The following is a 16092-nucleotide window of genomic DNA, read 5'->3' on the forward strand; positions in this document are numbered from 1 at the left end:
CCGCTCAAAATGGGGCAATATTCCCTCTCTGTCTGACTGTCCAAAGTGCAAACCTGGCTGCATTTTTGTCAGGCTTTGTCTTGCTCCTCTTTCCGTTCCGTTCCGTTCCGAGCCGCGCTCCCTCCCCCTCCCCAGCCGTCAAGGCTCAAATGCAGTAGTTTCAGAGCGCGAGTCCGCAGGGACGCCAGCGAGCCAAGGCGGCGTTAAGGACGCTGTTCAGGCCGCGGTGCCGTCCACTTTGAACCCCGGTCTTTTTCGGTCTCCGGGCTTGCGGTTGAGCCACGGAGCCCTCAATCTGCACTGGCGTTTTGCTTTTCCACAAGGCAGGAGGAGGGTGCACCGTTCCCGGCGGCACTGCAATACCGGGTCGATGCGTGGAGTGAACGGAGCGAGCCCCTTTTTCAGCTCCCGGTGCTAAAAATCCCTTTAATATGTTGTCCCCTTATAGGGGACGTATCAGATATTAAACTGATAAGAACAGATACTACACTTGATCTTAGCCAAAAGGCCGAGAAGCGATGACCCCCCAGCCCCTTGCTGCCCCACCCCACCTCCCGGAACAGTCCTCACCGGCCGCGGTGAAGCCGTTTCAACTGCGCACCAGAGGGGGCCGCTGCTTAGCACCTCCGCCCAAGGGCTCCATGGCTGGGCTCTGAGCCCACTTGAAGGACAGCTGCTTTGCTTTGCTTTGCTTTTCACAAGTGCGCAAGGCTCAGCCAAAGGGCAAAGCCTGCCAAAAATGGGTTCAACTCATTGGTGTTCCTCTCCACGGAAGTCTTTAGTAAAAGGCGAAAGACTTGTGCGCTTTGAAGAGAAACCCGAGTAAGTACAGCCCCTCTCCTCCGCGCCAGCCAAGACCTCTGTCGTCCCAGTCCCCGGCCTCAGGGTAAGCCCGGCTTGGCTTAGCGTGCGCCAAACTCCCGGGCCACGCCCCTGCCCCTGCCCCTGGCCCCCAACACCCCCGACACTCTCACAGGCTCTATACAGGCAGTGGCTTCGCGGATAGGATGAGTCCCGGCTGTAGGGCGCAGGCTACCAAGCACCAGGGAGACTCAGGCGCCTCCAGACTCTCGCTGAGGATGGGCTGAAAACCCGGAAGGAAAACAGCCGGCACACTCAAAGGGGCATATAGGACCGCTCAAAATGGGGCAATATTCCCTCTCTGTCTGACTGTCCAAAGTGCAAACCTGGCTGCATTTTTGTCAGGCTTTGTCTTGCTCCTCTTTCCGTTCCGTTCCGAGCCGCGCTCCCTCCCCCTCCCCAGCCGTCAAGGCTCAAATGCAGTAGTTTCAGAGCGCGAGTCCGCAGGGACGCCAGCGAGCCAAGGCGGCGTTAAGGACGCTGTTCAGGCCGCGGTGCCGTCCACTTTGAACCCCGGTCTTTTTCGGTCTCCGGGCTTGCGGTTGAGCCACGGAGCCCTCAATCTGCACTGGCGTTTTGCTTTTCCACAAGGCAGGAGGAAGGTGCACCGTTCCCGGCGGCACTGCAATACCGGGTCGATGCGTGGAGTGAACGGAGCGAGCCCCTTTTTCAGCTCCCGGTGCTAAAAATCCCTTTAATATGTTGTCCCCTTATAGGGGACGTATCAGATATTAAACTGATAAGAACAGATACTACACTTGATCTTAGCCAAAAGGCCGAGAAGCGATGACCACCCAGCCCCTTGCTGCCCCACCCCACCTCCCGGAACAGTCCTCACCGGCCGCGGTGAAGCCGTTTCAACTGCGCACCAGAGGGGGCCGCTGCTTAGCACCTCTGCCCAAGGGCTCCATGGCTGGGCTCTGAGCCCACTTGAAGGACAGCTGCTTTGCTTTGCTTTGCTTTGCTTTGCTTTTCACAAGTGCGCAAGGCTCAGCCAAAGGGCAAAGCCTGCCAAAAATGGGTTCAACTCATTGGTGTTCCTCTCCACGGAAGTCTTTAGTAAAAGGCGAAAGACTTGTGCGCTTTGAAGAGAAACCCGAGTAAGTACAGCCCCTCTCCTCCGCGCCAGCCAAGATGTCTGTCGTCCCAGTCCCCGGCCTCACGGTAAGCCCGGCTTGGCTTAGCGTGCGCCAAACTCCCGGGCCACGCCCCTGCCCCTGCCCCTGGCCCCCAACACCCCCGACACTCTCACAGGCTCTATACAGGCAGTGGCTTCGCGGATAGGATGAGTCCCGGCTGTAGGGCGCAGGCTACCGAGCACCAGGGAGACTCAGGCGCCTCCAGACTCTCGCTGAGGACGGGCTGAAAACCCGGAAGGAAAACAGCCGGCACACTCAAAGGGGCATATAGCACCGCTCAAAATGGGGCAATATTCCCTCTCTGTCTGACTGTCCAAAGTGCAAACCTGGCTGCATTTTTGTCAGGCTTTGTCTTGCTCCTCTTTCCGTTCCGTTCCGTTCCGAGCCGCGCTCCCTCCCCCTCCCCAGCCGTCAAGGCTCAAATGCAGTAGTTTCAGAGCGCGAGTCCGCAGGGACGCCAGCGAGCCAAGGCGGCGTTAAGGACGCTGTTCAGGCCGCGGTGCCGTCCACTTTGAACCCCGGTCTTTTTCGGTCTCCGGGCTTGCGGTTGAGCCACGGAGCCCTCAATCTGCACTGGCGTTTTGCTTTTCCACAAGGCAGGAGGAGGGTGCACCGTTCCCGGCGGCACTGCAATACCGGGTCGATGCGTGGAGTGAACGGAGCGAGCCCCTTTTTCAGCTCCCGGTGCTAAAAATCCCTTTAATATGTTGTCCCCTTATAGGGGACGTATCAGATATTAAACTGATAAGAACAGATACTACACTTGATCTTAGCCAAAAGGCCGAGAAGCGATGACCCCCCAGCCCCTTGCTGCCCCACCCCACCTCCCGGAACAGTCCTCACCGGCCGCGGTGAAGCCGTTTCAACTGCGCACCAGAGGGGGCCGCTGCTTAGCACCTCCGCCCAAGGGCTCCATGGCTGGGCTCTGAGCCCACTTGAAGGACAGCTGCTTTGCTTTGCTTTGCTTTTCACAAGTGCGCAAGGCTCAGCCAAAGGGCAAAGCCTGCCAAAAATGGGTTCAACTCATTGGTGTTCCTCTCCACGGAAGTCTTTAGTAAAAGGCGAAAGACTTGTGCGCTTTGAAGAGAAACCCGAGTAAGTACAGCCCCTCTCCTCCGCGCCAGCCAAGACCTCTGTCGTCCCAGTCCCCGGCCTCAGGGTAAGCCCGGCTTGGCTTAGCGTGCGCCAAACTCCCGGGCCACGCCCCTGCCCCTGCCCCTGGCCCCCAACACCCCCGACACTCTCACAGGCTCTATACAGGCAGTGGCTTCGCGGATAGGATGAGTCCCGGCTGTAGGGCGCAGGCTACCGAGCACCAGGGAGACTCAGGCGCCTCCAGACTCTCGCTGAGGATGGGCTGAAAACCCGGAAGGAAAACAGCCGGCACACTCAAAGGGGCATATAGGACCGCTCAAAATGGGGCAATATTCCCTCTCTGTCTGACTGTCCAAAGTGCAAACCTGGCTGCATTTTTGTCAGGCTTTGTCTTGCTCCTCTTTCCGTTCCGTTCCGAGCCGCGCTCCCTCCCCCTCCCCAGCCGTCAAGGCTCAAATGCAGTAGTTTCAGAGCGCGAGTCCGCAGGGACGCCAGCGAGCCAAGGCGGCGTTAAGGACGCTGTTCAGGCCGCGGTGCCGTCCACTTTGAACCCCGGTCTTTTTCGGTCTCCGGGCTTGCGGTTGAGCCACGGAGCCCTCAATCTGCACTGGCGTTTTGCTTTTCCACAAGGCAGGAGGAAGGTGCACCGTTCCCGGCGGCACTGCAATACCGGGTCGATGCGTGGAGTGAACGGAGCGAGCCCCTTTTTCAGCTCCCGGTGCTAAAAATCCCTTTAATATGTTGTCCCCTTATAGGGGACGTATCAGATATTAAACTGATAAGAACAGATACTACACTTGATCTTAGCCAAAAGGCCGAGAAGCGATGACCACCCAGCCCCTTGCTGCCCCACCCCACCTCCCGGAACAGTCCTCACCGGCCGCGGTGAAGCCGTTTCAACTGCGCACCAGAGGGGGCCGCTGCTTAGCACCTCTGCCCAAGGGCTCCATGGCTGGGCTCTGAGCCCACTTGAAGGACAGCTGCTTTGCTTTGCTTTGCTTTGCTTTGCTTTTCACAAGTGCGCAAGGCTCAGCCAAAGGGCAAAGCCTGCCAAAAATGGGTTCAACTCATTGGTGTTCCTCTCCACGGAAGTCTTTAGTAAAAGGCGAAAGACTTGTGCGCTTTGAAGAGAAACCCGAGTAAGTACAGCCCCTCTCCTCCGCGCCAGCCAAGATGTCTGTCGTCCCAGTCCCCGGCCTCACGGTAAGCCCGGCTTGGCTTAGCGTGCGCCAAACTCCCGGGCCACGCCCCTGCCCCTGCCCCTGGCCCCCAACACCCCCGACACCCCCGACACTCTCACAGGCTCTATACAGGCAGTGGCTTCGCGGATAGGATGAGTCCCGGCTGTAGGGCGCAGGCTACCGAGCACCAGGGAGACTCAGGCGCCTCCAGACTCTCGCTGAGGACGGGCTGAAAACCCGGAAGGAAAACAGCCGGCACACTCAAAGGGGCATATAGCACCGCTCAAAATGGGGCAATATTCCCTCTCTGTCTGACTGTCCAAAGTGCAAACCTGGCTGCATTTTTGTCAGGCTTTGTCTTGCTCCTCTTTCCGTTCCGTTCCGTTCCGAGCCGCGCTCCCTCCCCCTCCCCAGCCGTCAAGGCTCAAATGCAGTAGTTTCAGAGCGCGAGTCCGCAGGGACGCCAGCGAGCCAAGGCGGCGTTAAGGACGCTGTTCAGGCCGCGGTGCCGTCCACTTTGAACCCCGGTCTTTTTCGGTCTCCGGGCTTGCGGTTGAGCCACGGAGCCCTCAATCTGCACTGGCGTTTTGCTTTTCCACAAGGCAGGAGGAGGGTGCACCGTTCCCGGCGGCACTGCAATACCGGGTCGATGCGTGGAGTGAACGGAGCGAGCCCCTTTTTCAGCTCCCGGTGCTAAAAATCCCTTTAATATGTTGTCCCCTTATAGGGGACGTATCAGATATTAAACTGATAAGAACAGATACTACACTTGATCTTAGCCAAAAGGCCGAGAAGCGATGACCCCCCAGCCCCTTGCTGCCCCACCCCACCTCCCGGAACAGTCCTCACCGGCCGCGGTGAAGCCGTTTCAACTGCGCACCAGAGGGGGCCGCTGCTTAGCACCTCCGCCCAAGGGCTCCATGGCTGGGCTCTGAGCCCACTTGAAGGACAGCTGCTTTGCTTTGCTTTGCTTTTCACAAGTGCGCAAGGCTCAGCCAAAGGGCAAAGCCTGCCAAAAATGGGTTCAACTCATTGGTGTTCCTCTCCACGGAAGTCTTTAGTAAAAGGCGAAAGACTTGTGCGCTTTGAAGAGAAACCCGAGTAAGTACAGCCCCTCTCCTCCGCGCCAGCCAAGACCTCTGTCGTCCCAGTCCCCGGCCTCAGGGTAAGCCCGGCTTGGCTTAGCGTGCGCCAAACTCCCGGGCCACGCCCCTGCCCCTGCCCCTGGCCCCCAACACCCCCGACACTCTCACAGGCTCTATACAGGCAGTGGCTTCGCGGATAGGATGAGTCCCGGCTGTAGGGCGCAGGCTACCGAGCACCAGGGAGACTCAGGCGCCTCCAGACTCTCGCTGAGGATGGGCTGAAAACCCGGAAGGAAAACAGCCGGCACACTCAAAGGGGCATATAGGACCGCTCAAAATGGGGCAATATTCCCTCTCTGTCTGACTGTCCAAAGTGCAAACCTGGCTGCATTTTTGTCAGGCTTTGTCTTGCTCCTCTTTCCGTTCCGTTCCGAGCCGCGCTCCCTCCCCCTCCCCAGCCGTCAAGGCTCAAATGCAGTAGTTTCAGAGCGCGAGTCCGCAGGGACGCCAGCGAGCCAAGGCGGCGTTAAGGACGCTGTTCAGGCCGCGGTGCCGTCCACTTTGAACCCCGGTCTTTTTCGGTCTCCGGGCTTGCGGTTGAGCCACGGAGCCCTCAATCTGCACTGGCGTTTTGCTTTTCCACAAGGCAGGAGGAAGGTGCACCGTTCCCGGCGGCACTGCAATACCGGGTCGATGCGTGGAGTGAACGGAGCGAGCCCCTTTTTCAGCTCCCGGTGCTAAAAATCCCTTTAATATGTTGTCCCCTTATAGGGGACGTATCAGATATTAAACTGATAAGAACAGATACTACACTTGATCTTAGCCAAAAGGCCGAGAAGCGATGACCACCCAGCCCCTTGCTGCCCCACCCCACCTCCCGGAACAGTCCTCACCGGCCGCGGTGAAGCCGTTTCAACTGCGCACCAGAGGGGGCCGCTGCTTAGCACCTCTGCCCAAGGGCTCCATGGCTGGGCTCTGAGCCCACTTGAAGGACAGCTGCTTTGCTTTGCTTTGCTTTTCACAAGTGCGCAAGGCTCAGCCAAAGGGCAAAGCCTGCCAAAAATGGGTTCAACTCATTGGTGTTCCTCTCCACGGAAGTCTTTAGTAAAAGGCGAAAGACTTGTGCGCTTTGAAGAGAAACCCGAGTAAGTACAGCCCCTCTCCTCCGCGCCAGCCAAGACCTCTGTCGTCCCAGTCCCCGGCCTCAGGGTAAGCCCGGCTTGGCTTAGCGTGCGCCAAACTCCCAGGCCACGCCCCTGCCCCTGCCCCTGGCCCCCAACACCCCCGACACTCTCACAGGCTCTATACAGGCAGTGGCTTCGCGGATAGGATGAGTCCCGGCTGTAGGGCGCAGGCTACCGAGCACCAGGGAGACTCAGGCGCCTCCAGACTCTCGCTGAGGATGGGCTGAAAACCCGGAAGGAAAACAGCCGGCACACTCAAAGGGGCATATAGGACCGCTCAAAATGGGGCAATATTCCCTCTCTGTCTGACTGTCCAAAGTGCAAACCTGGCTGCATTTTTGTCAGGCTTTGTCTTGCTCCTCTTTCCGTTCCGTTCCGAGCCGCGCTCCCTCCCCCTCCCCAGCCGTCAAGGCTCAAATGCAGTAGTTTCAGAGCGCGAGTCCGCAGGGACGCCAGCGAGCCAAGGCGGCGTTAAGGACGCTGTTCAGGCCGCGGTGCCGTCCACTTTGAACCCCGGTCTTTTTCGGTCTCCGGGCTTGCGGTTGAGCCACGGAGCCCTCAATCTGCACTGGCGTTTTGCTTTTCCACAAGGCAGGAGGAAGGTGCACCGTTCCCGGCGGCACTGCAATACCGGGTCGATGCGTGGAGTGAACGGAGCGAGCCCCTTTTTCAGCTCCCGGTGCTAAAAATCCCTTTAATATGTTGTCCCCTTATAGGGGACGTATCAGATATTAAACTGATAAGAACAGATACTACACTTGATCTTAGCCAAAAGGCCGAGAAGCGATGACCACCCAGCCCCTTGCTGCCCCACCCCACCTCCCGGAACAGTCCTCACCGGCCGCGGTGAAGCCGTTTCAACTGCGCACCAGAGGGGGCCGCTGCTTAGCACCTCTGCCCAAGGGCTCCATGGCTGGGCTCTGAGCCCACTTGAAGGACAGCTGCTTTGCTTTGCTTTGCTTTGCTTTGCTTTTCACAAGTGCGCAAGGCTCAGCCAAAGGGCAAAGCCTGCCAAAAATGGGTTCAACTCATTGGTGTTCCTCTCCACGGAAGTCTTTAGTAAAAGGCGAAAGACTTGTGCGCTTTGAAGAGAAACCCGAGTAAGTACAGCCCCTCTCCTCCGCGCCAGCCAAGATGTCTGTCGTCCCAGTCCCCGGCCTCACGGTAAGCCCGGCTTGGCTTAGCGTGCGCCAAACTCCCGGGCCACGCCCCTGCCCCTGCCCCTGGCCCCCAACACCCCCGACACTCTCACAGGCTCTATACAGGCAGTGGCTTCGCGGATAGGATGAGTCCCGGCTGTAGGGCGCAGGCTACCGAGCACCAGGGAGACTCAGGCGCCTCCAGACTCTCGCTGAGGACGGGCTGAAAACCCGGAAGGAAAACAGCCGGCACACTCAAAGGGGCATATAGGACCGCTCAAAATGGGGCAATATTCCCTCTCTGTCTGACTGTCCAAAGTGCAAACCTGGCTGCATTTTTGTCAGGCTTTGTCTTGCTCCTCTTTCCGTTCCGTTCCGTTCCGAGCCGCGCTCCCTCCCCCTCCCCAGCCGTCAAGGCTCAAATGCAGTAGTTTCAGAGCGCGAGTCCGCAGGGACGCCAGCGAGCCAAGGCGGCGTTAAGGACGCTGTTCAGGCCGCGGTGCCGTCCACTTTGAACCCCGGTCTTTTTCGGTCTCCGGGCTTGCGGTTGAGCCACGGAGCCCTCAATCTGCACTGGCGTTTTTGCTTTTCCACAAGGCAGGAGGAGGGTGCACCGTTCCCGGCGGCACTGCAATACCGGGTCGATGCGTGGAGTGAACGGAGCGAGCCCCTTTTTCAGCTCCCGGTGCTAAAAATCCCTTTAATATGTTGTCCCCTTATAGGGGACGTATCAGATATTAAACTGATAAGAACAGATACTACACTTGATCTTAGCCAAAAGGCCGAGAAGCGATGACCCCCCAGCCCCTTGCTGCCCCACCCCACCTCCCGGAACAGTCCTCACCGGCCGCGGTGAAGCCGTTTCAACTGCGCACCAGAGGGGGCCGCTGCTTAGCACCTCCGCCCAAGGGCTCCATGGCTGGGCTCTGAGCCCACTTGAAGGACAGCTGCTTTGCTTTGCTTTGCTTTGCTTTGCTTTTCACAAGTGCGCAAGGCTCAGCCAAAGGGCAAAGCCTGCCAAAAATGGGTTCAACTCATTGGTGTTCCTCTCCACGGAAGTCTTTAGTAAAAGGCGAAAGACTTGTGCGCTTTGAAGAGAAACCCGAGTAAGTACAGCCCCTCTCCTCCGCGCCAGCCAAGACGTCTGTCGTCCCAGTCCCCGGCCTCACGGTAAGCCCGGCTTGGCTTAGCGTGCGCCAAACTCCCGGGCCACGCCCCTGCCCCTGCCCCTGGCCCCCAACACCCCCGACACTCTCACAGGCTCTATACAGGCAGTGGCTTCGCGGATAGGATGAGTCCCGGCTGTAGGGCGCAGGCTACCGAGCACCAGGGAGACTCAGGCGCCTCCAGACTCTCGCTGAGGACGGGCTGAAAACCCGGAAGGAAAACAGCCGGCACACTCAAAGGGGCATATAGGACCGCTCAAAATGGGGCAATATTCCCTCTCTGTCTGACTGTCCAAAGTGCAAACCTGGCTGCATTTTTGTCAGGCTTTGTCTTGCTCCTCTTTCCGTTCCGTTCCGTTCCGAGCCGCGCTCCCTCCCCCTCCCCAGCCGTCAAGGCTCAAATGCAGTAGTTTCAGAGCGCGAGTCCGCAGGGACGCCAGCGAGCCAAGGCGGCGTTAAGGACGCTGTTCAGGCCGCGGTGCCGTCCACTTTGAACCCCGGTCTTTTTCGGTCTCCGGGCTTGCGGTTGAGCCACGGAGCCCTCAATCTGCACTGGCGTTTTGCTTTTCCACAAGGCAGGAGGAGGGTGCACCGTTCCCGGCGGCACTGCAATACCGGGTCGATGCGTGGAGTGAACGGAGCGAGCCCCTTTTTCAGCTCCCGGTGCTAAAAATCCCTTTAATATGTTGTCCCCTTATAGGGGACGTATCAGATATTAAACTGATAAGAACAGATACTACACTTGATCTTAGCCAAAAGGCCGAGAAGCGATGACCCCCCAGCCCCTTGCTGCCCCACCCCACCTCCCGGAACAGTCCTCACCGGCCGCGGTGAAGCCGTTTCAACTGCGCACCAGAGGGGGCCGCTGCTTAGCACCTCCGCCCAAGGGCTCCATGGCTGGGCTCTGAGCCCACTTGAAGGACAGCTGCTTTGCTTTGCTTTGCTTTGCTTTGCTTTTCACAAGTGCGCAAGGCTCAGCCAAAGGGCAAAGCCTGCCAAAAATGGGTTCAACTCATTGGTGTTCCTCTCCATGGAAGTCTTTAGTAAAAGGCGAAAGACTTGTGCGCTTTGAAGAGAAACCCGAGTAAGTACAGCCCCTCTCCTCCGCGCCAGCCAAGACGTCTGTCGTCCCAGTCCCCGGCCTCACGGTAAGCCCGGCTTGGCTTAGCGTGCGCCAAACTCCCGGGCCACGCCCCTGCCCCTGCCCCTGGCCCCCAACACCCCCGACACTCTCACAGGCTCTATACAGGCAGTGGCTTCGCGGATAGGATGAGTCCCGGCTGTAGGGCGCAGGCTACCGAGCACCAGGGAGACTCAGGCGCCTCCAGACTCTCGCTGAGGACGGGCTGAAAACCCGGAAGGAAAACAGCCGGCACACTCAAAGGGGCATATAGGACCGCTCAAAATGGGGCAATATTCCCTCTCTGTCTGACTGTCCAAAGTGCAAACCTGGCTGCATTTTTGTCAGGCTTTGTCTTGCTCCTCTTTCCGTTCCGTTCCGTTCCGAGCCGCGCTCCCTCCCCCTCCCCAGCCGTCAAGGCTCAAATGCAGTAGTTTCAGAGCGCGAGTCCGCAGGGACGCCAGCGAGCCAAGGCGGCGTTAAGGACGCTGTTCAGGCCGCGGTGCCGTCCACTTTGAACCCCGGTCTTTTTCGGTCTCCGGGCTTGCGGTTGAGCCACGGAGCCCTCAATCTGCACTGGCGTTTTGCTTTTCCACAAGGCAGGAGGAGGGTGCACCGTTCCCGGCGGCACTGCAATACCGGGTCGATGCGTGGAGTGAACGGAGCGAGCCCCTTTTTCAGCTCCCGGTGCTAAAAATCCCTTTAATATGTTGTCCCCTTATAGGGGACGTATCAGATATTAAACTGATAAGAACAGATACTACACTTGATCTTAGCCAAAAGGCCGAGAAGCGATGACCCCCCAGCCCCTTGCTGCCCCACCCCACCTCCCGGAACAGTCCTCACCGGCCGCGGTGAAGCCGTTTCAACTGCGCACCAGAGGGGGCCGCTGCTTAGCACCTCCGCCCAAGGGCTCCATGGCTGGGCTCTGAGCCCACTTGAAGGACAGCTGCTTTGCTTTGCTTTGCTTTGCTTTGCTTTGCTTTTCACAAGTGCGCAAGGCTCAGCCAAAGGGCAAAGCCTGCCAAAAATGGGTTCAACTCATTGGTGTTCCTCTCCATGGAAGTCTTTAGTAAAAGGCGAAAGACTTGTGCGCTTTGAAGAGAAACCCGAGTAAGTACAGCCCCTCTCCTCCGCGCCAGCCAAGACGTCTGTCGTCCCAGTCCCCGGCCTCACGGTAAGCCCGGCTTGGCTTAGCGTGCGCCAAACTCCCGGGCCACGCCCCTGCCCCTGCCCCTGGCCCCCAACACCCCCGACACTCTCACAGGCTCTATACAGGCAGTGGCTTCGCGGATAGGATGAGTCCCGGCTGTAGGGCGCAGGCTACCGAGCACCAGGGAGACTCAGGCGCCTCCAGACTCTCGCTGAGGACGGGCTGAAAACCCGGAAGGAAAACAGCCGGCACACTCAAAGGGGCATATAGGACCGCTCAAAATGGGGCAATATTCCCTCTCTGTCTGACTGTCCAAAGTGCAAACCTGGCTGCATTTTTGTCAGGCTTTGTCTTGCTCCTCTTTCCGTTCCGTTCCGTTCCGAGCCGCGCTCCCTCCCCCTCCCCAGCCGTCAAGGCTCAAATGCAGTAGTTTCAGAGCGCGAGTCCGCAGGGACGCCAGCGAGCCAAGGCGGCGTTAAGGACGCTGTTCAGGCCGCGGTGCCGTCCACTTTGAACCCCGGTCTTTTTCGGTCTCCGGGCTTGCGGTTGAGCCACGGAGCCCTCAATCTGCACTGGCGTTTTGCTTTTCCACAAGGCAGGAGGAGGGTGCACCGTTCCCGGCGGCACTGCAATACCGGGTCGATGCGTGGAGTGAACGGAGCGAGCCCCTTTTTCAGCTCCCGGTGCTAAAAATCCCTTTAATATGTTGTCCCCTTATAGGGGACGTATCAGATATTAAACTGATAAGAACAGATACTACACTTGATCTTAGCCAAAAGGCCGAGAAGCGATGACCCCCCAGCCCCTTGCTGCCCCACCCCACCTCCCGGAACAGTCCTCACCGGCCACGGTGAAGCCGTTTCAACTGCGCACCAGAGGGGGCCGCTGCTTAGCACCTCCGCCCAAGGGCTCCATGGCTGGGCTCTGAGCCCACTTGAAGGACAGCTGCTTTGCTTTGCTTTGCTTTTCACAAGTGCGCAAGGCTCAGCCAAAGGGCAAAGCCTGCCAAAAATGGGTTCAACTCATTGGTGTTCCTCTCCACGGAAGTCTTTAGTAAAAGGCGAAAGACTTGTGCGCTTTGAAGAGAAACCCGAGTAAGTACAGCCCCTCTCCTCCGCGCCAGCCAAGATGTCTGTCGTCCCAGTCCCCGGCCTCACGGTAAGCCCGGCTTGGCTTAGCGTGCGCCAAACTCCCGGGCCACGCCCCTGCCCCTGCCCCTGGCCCCAAACACCCCCGACACTCTCACAGGCTCTATACAGGCAGTGGCTTCGCGGATAGGATGAGTCCCGGCTGTAGGGCGCAGGCTACCGAGCACCAGGGAGACTCAGGCGCCTCCAGACTCTCGCTGAGGACGGGCTGAAAACCCGGAAGGAAAACAGCTGGCACACTCAAAGGGGCATATAGGACCGCTCAAAATGGGGCAATATTCCCTCTCTGTCTGACTGTCCAAAGTGCAAACCTGGCTGCATTTTTGTCAGGCTTTGTCTTGCTCCTCTTTCCGTTCCGTTCCGTTCCGAGCCGCGCTCCCTCCCCCTCCCCAGCCGTCAAGGCTCAAATGCAGTAGTTTCAGAGCGCGAGTCCGCAGGGACGCCAGCGAGCCAAGGCGGCGTTAAGGACGCTGTTCAGGCCGCGGTGCCGTCCACTTTGAACCCCGGTCTTTTTCGGTCTCCGGGCTTGCGGTTGAGCCACGGAGCCCTCAATCTGCACTGGCGTTTTGCTTTTCCACAAGGCAGGAGGAGGGTGCACCGTTCCCGGCGGCACTGCAATACCGGGTCGATGCGTGGAGTGAACGGAGCGAGCCCCTTTTTCAGCTCCCGGTGCTAAAAATCCCTTTAATATGTTGTCCCCTTATAGGGGACGTATCAGATATTAAACTGATAAGAACAGATACTACACTTGATCTTAGCCAAAAGGCCGAGAAGCGATGACCCCCCAGCCCCTTGCTGCCCCACCCCACCTCCCGGAACAGTCCTCACCGGCCGCGGTGAAGCCGTTTCAACTGCGCACCAGAGGGGGCCGCTGCTTAGCACCTCCGCCCAAGGGCTCCATGGCTGGGCTCTGAGCCCACTTGAAGGACAGCTGCTTTGCTTTGCTTTGCTTTGCTTTGCTTTGCTTTTCACAAGTGCGCAAGGCTCAGCCAAAGGGCAAAGCCTGCCAAAAATGGGTTCAACTCATTGGTGTTCCTCTCCACGGAAGTCTTTAGTAAAAGGCGAAAGACTTGTGCGCTTTGAAGAGAAACCCGAGTAAGTACAGCCCCTCTCCTCCGCGCCAGCCAAGATGTCTGTCGTCCCAGTCCCCGGCCTCACGGTAAGCCCGGCTTGGCTTAGCGTGCGCCAAACTCCCGGGCCACGCCCCTGCCCCTGCCCCTGGCCCCCAACACCCCCGACACTCTCACAGGCTCTATACAGGCAGTGGCTTCGCGGATAGGATGAGTCCCGGCTGTAGGGCGCAGGCTACCGAGCACCAGGGAGACTCAGGCACCTCCAGACTCTCGCTGAGGACGGGCTGAAAACCCGGAAGGAAAACAGCCGGCACACTCAAAGGGGCATATAGGACCGCTCAAAATGGGGCAATATTCCCTCTCTGTCTGACTGTCCAAAGTGCAAACCTGGCTGCATTTTTGTCAGGCTTTGTCTTGCTCCTCTTTCCGTTCCGTTCCGAGCCGCGCTCCCTCCCCCTCCCCAGCCGTCAAGGCTCAAATGCAGTAGTTTCAGAGCGCGAGTCCGCAGGGACGCCAGCGAGCCAAGGCGGCGTTAAGGACGCTGTTCAGGCCGCGGTGCCGTCCACTTTGAACCCCGGTCTTTTTCGGTCTCCGGGCTTGTGGTTGAGCCACGGAGCCCTCAATCTGCACTGGCGTTTTGCTTTTCCACAAGGCAGGAGGAAGGTGCACCGTTCCCGGCGGCACTGCAATACCGGGTCGATGCGTGGAGTGAACGGAGCGAGCCCCTTTTTCAGCTCCCGGTGCTAAAAATCCCTTTAATATGTTGTCCCCTTATAGGGGACGTATCAGATATTAAACTGATAAGAACAGATACTACACTTGATCTTAGCCAAAAGGCCGAGAAGCGATGACCCCCCAGCCCCTTGCTGCCCCACCCCACCTCCCGGAACAGTCCTCACCGGCCGCGGTGAAGCCGTTTCAACTGCGTACCAGAGGGGGCCGCTGCTTAGCACCTCCGCCCAAGGGCTCCATGGCTGGGCTCTGAGCCCACTTGAAGGACAGCTGCTTTGCTTTGCTTTGCTTTTCACAAGTGCGCAAGGCTCAGCCAAAGGGCAAAGCCTGCCAAAAATGGGTTCAACTCATTGGTGTTCCTCTCCACGGAAGTCTTTAGTAAAAGGCGAAAGACTTGTGCGCTTTGAAGAGAAACCCGAGTAAGTACAGCCCCTCTCCTCCGCGCCAGCCAAGACCTCTGTCGTCCCAGTCCCCGGCCTCAGGGTAAGCCCGGCTTGGCTTAGCGTGCGCCAAACTCCCGGGCCACGCCCCTGCCCCTGCCCCTGGCCCCCAACACCCCCGACACTCTCACAGGCTCTATACAGGCAGTGGCTTCGCGGATAGGATGAGTCCCGGCTGTAGGGCGCAGGCTACCAAGCACCAGGGAGACTCAGGCGCCTCCAGACTCTCGCTGAGGATGGGCTGAAAACCCGGAAGGAAAACAGCCGGCACACTCAAAGGGGCATATAGGACCGCTCAAAATGGGGCAATATTCCCTCTCTGTCTGACTGTCCAAAGTGCAAACCTGGCTGCATTTTTGTCAGGCTTTGTCTTGCTCCTCTTTCCGTTCCGTTCCGAGCCGCGCTCCCTCCCCCTCCCCAGCCGTCAAGGCTCAAATGCAGTAGTTTCAGAGCGCGAGTCCGCAGGGACGCCAGCGAGCCAAGGCGGCGTTAAGGACGCTGTTCAGGCCGCGGTGCCGTCCACTTTGAACCCCGGTCTTTTTCGGTCTCCGGGCTTGCGGTTGAGCCACGGAGCCCTCAATCTGCACTGGCGTTTTGCTTTTCCACAAGGCAGGAGGAAGGTGCACCGTTCCCGGCGGCACTGCAATACCGGGTCGATGCGTGGAGTGAACGGAGCGAGCCCCTTTTTCAGCTCCCGGTGCTAAAAATCCCTTTAATATGTTGTCCCCTTATAGGGGACGTATCAGATATTAAACTGATAAGAACAGATACTACACTTGATCTTAGCCAAAAGGCCGAGAAGCGATGACCACCCAGCCCCTTGCTGCCCCACCCCACCTCCCGGAACAGTCCTCACCGGCCGCGGTGAAGCCGTTTCAACTGCGCACCAGAGGGGGCCGCTGCTTAGCACCTCTGCCCAAGGGCTCCATGGCTGGGCTCTGAGCCCACTTGAAGGACAGCTGCTTTGCTTTGCTTTGCTTTGCTTTGCTTTTCACAAGTGCGCAAGGCTCAGCCAAAGGGCAAAGCCTGCCAAAAATGGGTTCAACTCATTGGTGTTCCTCTCCACGGAAGTCTTTAGTAAAAGGCGAAAGACTTGTGCGCTTTGAAGAGAAACCCGAGTAAGTACAGCCCCTCTCCTCCGCGCCAGCCAAGATGTCTGTCGTCCCAGTCCCCGGCCTCACGGTAAGCCCGGCTTGGCTTAGCGTGCGCCAAACTCCCGGGCCACGCCCCTGCCCCTGACCCTGGCCCCCAACACCCCCGACACTCTCACAGGCTCTATACAGGCAGTGGCTTCGCGGATAGGATGAGTCCCGGCTGTAGGGCGCAGGCTACCGAGCACCAGGGAGACTCAGGCGCCTCCAGACTCTCGCTGAGGACGGGCTGAAAACCCGGAAGGAAAACAGCCGGCACACTCAAAGGGGCATATAGGACCGCTCAAAATGGGGCAATATTCCCTCTCTGTCTGACTGTCCAAAGTGCAAACCTGGCTGCATTTTTGTCAGGCTTTGTCTTGCTCCTCTTTCCGTTCCGTTCCGTTCCGAGCCGCGCTCCCTCCCCCTCCCCAGCCGTCAAGGCT

The 16092-nt window shown here is 58.6% G+C and overlaps 28 non-coding genes across 28 annotated transcripts; all 28 read right to left on the minus strand.

Annotated features, from left to right (window-relative positions):
* Positions 1 to 329: 329 nt before the first annotated feature.
* Positions 330 to 520, minus strand: LOC146326056 (U2 spliceosomal RNA). The gene has a single exon (XR_014770797.1). It is a non-coding gene; the product is annotated as a U2 spliceosomal RNA (small nuclear RNA).
* A 191-nt stretch (positions 521 to 711) lies between these two features.
* On the minus strand, positions 712 to 826 carry LOC146326057 (U5 spliceosomal RNA). Its single transcript, XR_014771059.1, has one exon. It is a non-coding gene; the product is annotated as a U5 spliceosomal RNA (small nuclear RNA).
* Positions 827 to 1458: 632 nt separating this feature from the next.
* On the minus strand, positions 1459 to 1649 carry LOC146326058 (U2 spliceosomal RNA). The gene has a single exon (XR_014770873.1). It is a non-coding gene; the product is annotated as a U2 spliceosomal RNA (small nuclear RNA).
* Positions 1650 to 1850: 201 nt separating this feature from the next.
* LOC146326059 (U5 spliceosomal RNA) lies at positions 1851 to 1965 on the minus strand. The gene has a single exon (XR_014771060.1). It is a non-coding gene; the product is annotated as a U5 spliceosomal RNA (small nuclear RNA).
* A 637-nt stretch (positions 1966 to 2602) lies between these two features.
* LOC146326060 (U2 spliceosomal RNA) lies at positions 2603 to 2793 on the minus strand. The gene has a single exon (XR_014770798.1). It is a non-coding gene; the product is annotated as a U2 spliceosomal RNA (small nuclear RNA).
* A 191-nt stretch (positions 2794 to 2984) lies between these two features.
* On the minus strand, positions 2985 to 3099 carry LOC146326061 (U5 spliceosomal RNA). The gene has a single exon (XR_014771061.1). It is a non-coding gene; the product is annotated as a U5 spliceosomal RNA (small nuclear RNA).
* A 632-nt stretch (positions 3100 to 3731) lies between these two features.
* Positions 3732 to 3922, minus strand: LOC146326062 (U2 spliceosomal RNA). Its single transcript, XR_014770874.1, has one exon. It is a non-coding gene; the product is annotated as a U2 spliceosomal RNA (small nuclear RNA).
* A 201-nt stretch (positions 3923 to 4123) lies between these two features.
* LOC146326063 (U5 spliceosomal RNA) lies at positions 4124 to 4238 on the minus strand. Its single transcript, XR_014771063.1, has one exon. It is a non-coding gene; the product is annotated as a U5 spliceosomal RNA (small nuclear RNA).
* A 646-nt stretch (positions 4239 to 4884) lies between these two features.
* Positions 4885 to 5075, minus strand: LOC146326064 (U2 spliceosomal RNA). Its single transcript, XR_014770799.1, has one exon. It is a non-coding gene; the product is annotated as a U2 spliceosomal RNA (small nuclear RNA).
* A 191-nt stretch (positions 5076 to 5266) lies between these two features.
* LOC146326065 (U5 spliceosomal RNA) lies at positions 5267 to 5381 on the minus strand. The gene has a single exon (XR_014771064.1). It is a non-coding gene; the product is annotated as a U5 spliceosomal RNA (small nuclear RNA).
* A 632-nt stretch (positions 5382 to 6013) lies between these two features.
* On the minus strand, positions 6014 to 6204 carry LOC146326066 (U2 spliceosomal RNA). Its single transcript, XR_014770875.1, has one exon. It is a non-coding gene; the product is annotated as a U2 spliceosomal RNA (small nuclear RNA).
* A 191-nt stretch (positions 6205 to 6395) lies between these two features.
* On the minus strand, positions 6396 to 6510 carry LOC146326067 (U5 spliceosomal RNA). The gene has a single exon (XR_014771065.1). It is a non-coding gene; the product is annotated as a U5 spliceosomal RNA (small nuclear RNA).
* Positions 6511 to 7142: 632 nt separating this feature from the next.
* Positions 7143 to 7333, minus strand: LOC146326068 (U2 spliceosomal RNA). The gene has a single exon (XR_014770876.1). It is a non-coding gene; the product is annotated as a U2 spliceosomal RNA (small nuclear RNA).
* Positions 7334 to 7534: 201 nt separating this feature from the next.
* Positions 7535 to 7649, minus strand: LOC146326069 (U5 spliceosomal RNA). Its single transcript, XR_014771066.1, has one exon. It is a non-coding gene; the product is annotated as a U5 spliceosomal RNA (small nuclear RNA).
* A 638-nt stretch (positions 7650 to 8287) lies between these two features.
* On the minus strand, positions 8288 to 8478 carry LOC146326070 (U2 spliceosomal RNA). The gene has a single exon (XR_014770800.1). It is a non-coding gene; the product is annotated as a U2 spliceosomal RNA (small nuclear RNA).
* A 201-nt stretch (positions 8479 to 8679) lies between these two features.
* On the minus strand, positions 8680 to 8794 carry LOC146326071 (U5 spliceosomal RNA). Its single transcript, XR_014771067.1, has one exon. It is a non-coding gene; the product is annotated as a U5 spliceosomal RNA (small nuclear RNA).
* A 637-nt stretch (positions 8795 to 9431) lies between these two features.
* LOC146326072 (U2 spliceosomal RNA) lies at positions 9432 to 9622 on the minus strand. The gene has a single exon (XR_014770801.1). It is a non-coding gene; the product is annotated as a U2 spliceosomal RNA (small nuclear RNA).
* Positions 9623 to 9823: 201 nt separating this feature from the next.
* LOC146326073 (U5 spliceosomal RNA) lies at positions 9824 to 9938 on the minus strand. The gene has a single exon (XR_014771147.1). It is a non-coding gene; the product is annotated as a U5 spliceosomal RNA (small nuclear RNA).
* Positions 9939 to 10575: 637 nt separating this feature from the next.
* On the minus strand, positions 10576 to 10766 carry LOC146326074 (U2 spliceosomal RNA). Its single transcript, XR_014770802.1, has one exon. It is a non-coding gene; the product is annotated as a U2 spliceosomal RNA (small nuclear RNA).
* A 206-nt stretch (positions 10767 to 10972) lies between these two features.
* LOC146326075 (U5 spliceosomal RNA) lies at positions 10973 to 11087 on the minus strand. Its single transcript, XR_014771148.1, has one exon. It is a non-coding gene; the product is annotated as a U5 spliceosomal RNA (small nuclear RNA).
* A 637-nt stretch (positions 11088 to 11724) lies between these two features.
* LOC146326076 (U2 spliceosomal RNA) lies at positions 11725 to 11915 on the minus strand. The gene has a single exon (XR_014770804.1). It is a non-coding gene; the product is annotated as a U2 spliceosomal RNA (small nuclear RNA).
* A 191-nt stretch (positions 11916 to 12106) lies between these two features.
* LOC146326077 (U5 spliceosomal RNA) lies at positions 12107 to 12221 on the minus strand. Its single transcript, XR_014771068.1, has one exon. It is a non-coding gene; the product is annotated as a U5 spliceosomal RNA (small nuclear RNA).
* Positions 12222 to 12858: 637 nt separating this feature from the next.
* Positions 12859 to 13049, minus strand: LOC146326078 (U2 spliceosomal RNA). Its single transcript, XR_014770805.1, has one exon. It is a non-coding gene; the product is annotated as a U2 spliceosomal RNA (small nuclear RNA).
* Positions 13050 to 13255: 206 nt separating this feature from the next.
* Positions 13256 to 13370, minus strand: LOC146326079 (U5 spliceosomal RNA). Its single transcript, XR_014771069.1, has one exon. It is a non-coding gene; the product is annotated as a U5 spliceosomal RNA (small nuclear RNA).
* A 632-nt stretch (positions 13371 to 14002) lies between these two features.
* On the minus strand, positions 14003 to 14193 carry LOC146326080 (U2 spliceosomal RNA). The gene has a single exon (XR_014770877.1). It is a non-coding gene; the product is annotated as a U2 spliceosomal RNA (small nuclear RNA).
* A 191-nt stretch (positions 14194 to 14384) lies between these two features.
* LOC146326081 (U5 spliceosomal RNA) lies at positions 14385 to 14499 on the minus strand. The gene has a single exon (XR_014771070.1). It is a non-coding gene; the product is annotated as a U5 spliceosomal RNA (small nuclear RNA).
* Positions 14500 to 15131: 632 nt separating this feature from the next.
* Positions 15132 to 15322, minus strand: LOC146326082 (U2 spliceosomal RNA). The gene has a single exon (XR_014770878.1). It is a non-coding gene; the product is annotated as a U2 spliceosomal RNA (small nuclear RNA).
* Positions 15323 to 15523: 201 nt separating this feature from the next.
* On the minus strand, positions 15524 to 15638 carry LOC146326083 (U5 spliceosomal RNA). The gene has a single exon (XR_014771071.1). It is a non-coding gene; the product is annotated as a U5 spliceosomal RNA (small nuclear RNA).
* Between the last annotated feature and the right edge of the window lie 454 nt (positions 15639 to 16092).

Source organism: Lutjanus erythropterus, chromosome 6 (assembly GCF_056507025.1).
Source record: "Lutjanus erythropterus isolate fLutEry1 chromosome 6, fLutEry1.hap2, whole genome shotgun sequence".
Classification (NCBI taxonomy): domain Eukaryota; kingdom Metazoa; phylum Chordata; class Actinopteri; order Lutjaniformes; family Lutjanidae; genus Lutjanus; species Lutjanus erythropterus.